This window comes from Cryptomeria japonica, chromosome 3, assembly GCF_030272615.1.
Source record: "Cryptomeria japonica chromosome 3, Sugi_1.0, whole genome shotgun sequence".
Classification (NCBI taxonomy): Eukaryota; Viridiplantae; Streptophyta; class Pinopsida; order Cupressales; family Cupressaceae; genus Cryptomeria; species Cryptomeria japonica.
This window is the reverse complement of record NC_081407.1, coordinates 907,842,539-907,845,974: the sequence shown is the minus strand read 5'-3', so window position 1 is coordinate 907,845,974 and position 3,436 is coordinate 907,842,539.

Here is a 3,436-nt window from a genome sequence, read left to right as displayed (position 1 = left end):
TAATTGAGCCGGACTCTCATCCTATTCGAGGCTTTGATAATGTGGCTAAAACTTCATTAGGTACTATCACCTTACCCATCACAGTGGGGCCTGTTACTTTGCCTACTCCTATCCATGTTATGTCGGGAAATCTAACATATAACTTGATATTAGGGAGACCTTGGATTCACAGTATGCAAGCTGTCCCCTCTACATTGCGCAGACAAGTTAAGTTTATCTACAACAATAAGACATATACCTTGATAGGTGATACCAATTTTCAAGCTTGTTTGCAAACATCTACTTCCAAAGGGGCTGCCTCTAAGCCGCCCTCGTCTAGTGGTGACTCTTTAAACAAGATACCTATCGGTGAATCCTCACTCTCTGATGATCAAAATTCTTTGGATGAGTCTAGAGCTCCTGAAGAAGACTCTTCTCGACTTGAAACTACACATAAGAAGGATTTTGATCCTGAGAAGATTCTTGCAGACGACGATTGGGGATCCCTTGATTTTAATCCTACCTTTGTAGGTGAATATAAGGTTCCTTCTAGAGAGCTTAAAGCTGAAAAGAAGGAAGAAGCTAAAAATCAATCAACACTACCTGAACCTATGAGTAATAACTTTGTGGCCGCTTCTCAAACTTCTTCTCCCCGCACCTCTAATTCTGAAGAGTTTGATTCTTTGTCTTATGAAAGACCACCTTCTCTGTCTGAAATGGCTGATCGTTATGGTCGTGGTTTTCACATTTTTGCTAAGCATGGGTATCATGGAAATGGTTGTGGCGCTCACGAACAAGGAATAAAGGTTCCTCTAGAGAATAATCTTCACAACCATGCCTTTGGACTTGGCTATAATCCCTGTAAGCGCACTAAAGCTTCTAGAAGACCTTGTATTAGTGTTAATGCTATTTCTACCTCTCTATCAATGCAACACCCCGAGTACATTGATGAGGATCCTTCGTGTGCTTGTGCTTTTGATGTTTTCCCTACCGATGATGCTTTAGCTGAATTTTTAGGAGCATATGATACTCTTCCTCGTTATCATCACAATAGGGGACTCCCTTATTGTTTGAACACTGAAGCCTATTTTGGAAAAGAGACGGATAACGATGAGATTGTGAAAGAATTCCCTCAGCTAAAGGATACTCCTCAACAAAGTAATCTTCTCATAAGTGACACCACTAATGTTAAGATGGATCCTTCCAATGAAGAAAAAGTTATTAAAATTGGAAAATGTTTGGATGAAGAGGAACAAAAACAATATGAAGATTTATTGCATGAATTCCCCGAGATCTTTGCTTGGAAATACTCTGACATGCCTGGTATAGATCCTAAGATTGTTACTCATAATATTGTCTTAGTCCCTGATGCTAAGCCCGTGAAACAAAAGATTCAAAAAATGAATCCTAAGGTGGCTCTGTTTGTTAAGGTTGAGATTGAAAAGTTATTGGAGGCTGGATTTATCCGCCCTATTGATTATTCCCCATGGATTTCAATATTGTCGCTGTGGCTAAACTAGATAATAAAATAAGAATGTGTACCGATTTCCGGGATTTAAATAAGGCTTCTTTAAAAGATGATTTCCCTCTTCCAAACATTGACATGATAGTTGATTCTACGGCAGGACATGCCTTATTATCCTTCATGGATGGTTTTTCAGGATACAATCAAATTTTCATTAACCCTCAAGATCAATTCAAAACTACTTTCACCACTCCTTGGGGTACGTTTTGTTGGATAATGATGCCTTTCGGACTTAAAAATGCCGGTGCAACTTATCAACGAGCGATGACCCTTATCTTTCACGATTACATGCATAAGATTTTAGAAGACTATGTTGATGATGTTTTAGCCAAATCCATTCTTCGCATAGATCATATTAAGATCCTTCGTCAAATCTTTGAAAGGATTCGTAAATATCACATGCGCTTGAATCCCTGAAAATGTGTTTTTGATGTGGATAGTGGAAAACTATTAGGATTCATAGTTTCGCATCGTCGGATTGAGGTGGATACTAAGAAAATAGATGCTATTGTCAACATGCCACCTCCTAGAAATGTGTCTCAACTCAAAAGCTTACAAGGAAAAATTCAAGCTATTCGTAGGTTTGTATCTCAACTTGCGGATCGTACTTTTCCTTTCACTCAACTTCTCAAAAAGAATATCACTTTTCAATGGAATGAGGATTGTCAGCAAGCATTTGAAGATTTAAAAATGTATTTGGTTAATCCTCCTATCCTTCGACCGACTGAACCTTCTAAACCCTTCCTTCTTTATACGGCTGCGTCCTCTCATGCTCTTGCAGCATTATTGGCACAACATGATAAAGATGGTAAGGAGTGTCCGGTTTATTATGTAAGTCGTACCTTACTCGATTATGAGACCCGATATTCTGCGATAGAAAGACAATGCTTGGCCTTGGTGTTTGTGACTCAGAAATTGAGACATTATCTATTAAATTCAGAAGTCCACGTCATGGTAAAATTTGATCCGTTGAAGCATCTTTTCTCTAAAACCGATTTATCAGGATGCCTAGCTAAGTGGGTTATGATGTTAACTGAATTTGACCTTAAATTTGTTTCACAAAGGGCAATTAAAGGGCAAGCGTTGACTGATCACTTAGTTGAGGCCCCTTCACCTTTCTCCTTCCCTAACCCTGAGTCTTTTCCTGACGATTTCATCCTTTGTACAGAAAAAGATGAAACTTGGGAGTTATACTTTGATGGCTCTAAGTGTCGTACGGGATCGGGGGCAGGTGTTGTTCTGATTTCTCCTACAAAAAAGTCTATTCCCTTATCTTACCGTCTCAATTTCTTATGTACCAATAACATTGCTGAGTATGAGGCTCTTATAGTAGGAATAAAGGCAGCCTTAGCTTTGAATATAAAACACATACATATTTTTGGAGATTCTCAACTGATTATAAGACAGGTAACAGGACTGTACCAAGCAAAACAAGACAAGTTATCACAATATAAAGACCTTGCTATCTCTTTATTACAAAAACTTGATTCGTACACCATAGAACTTGTTCCTCGAAAAGATAATCGACATGCGGATGCAATGGCATGTGTGGCTTCTCTTGTATCTTTAGAGGACCCCGTGGTTGATCTTAAATTTGTTATTCACAACCTTACTTCTCCAGCTATTGTAGATGATTCCAACCTGGTGACATGTTGTGACTTCGTAGACTCAGATGAATGGTACTCGCATATCGTAAGATACTTGACTGATGGTACCTTTCCTGATTCCGCCAATAGGAACACCAGGGCTAGAGTTCGCAAGTTGTCTGCTAGGTATATCATTCTTTCTAATGTTCTTTACCGAAGGGGTTATAACGGTCTTCTCCTTCGCTGTCTTAACAAATCAGAAATCCCTATTGCTCTTGAAGAGGCGCATTCAGGTGCCTGTGGGGGGCATTTTGGAGGTAAATCCTTGGTTCAAAGATTACTTCGA